Below are 407 nucleotides of genomic sequence, written 5' to 3'. Positions count from 1 at the left end.
TGCTCCGGGTCAATGCTTGTGTTTTCTCTCTGGTTGTAAGGGTGACAGGGCACCGATACCCTCTAATGGCGACAGGGCGCAGATGGCGACAGGGCGCATATACCCTCTAATGGCGACAGGGCGCATATACCCTCTAATGGCGACAGGGCGCATATACCCTCTAATGGTGACAGGGCACATATTCCCTCTAATGATATTAATACGCAACAGAGAGACTGTGCTCGGGTTAGCTACCGGACACGTCGGGTTGGCTTGGTAACCGACAGATGATATCATCAGCCATAGGGCAGGCATACATCATTTGCATATGTTTGAATTGTTTGAGTTTGCCTATTTGTTTTGGATTGCTATATCATATATGCTATGTTACCTGATTACGTGCTACTTGTTCTACTTGTACCTTATTG

The sequence above is a fragment of the Arachis duranensis genome, chromosome 9, assembly GCF_000817695.3.
Source record: "Arachis duranensis cultivar V14167 chromosome 9, aradu.V14167.gnm2.J7QH, whole genome shotgun sequence".
Classification (NCBI taxonomy): Eukaryota; Viridiplantae; Streptophyta; class Magnoliopsida; order Fabales; family Fabaceae; genus Arachis; species Arachis duranensis.
Note: the sequence above shows the minus strand (reverse complement) of the source record.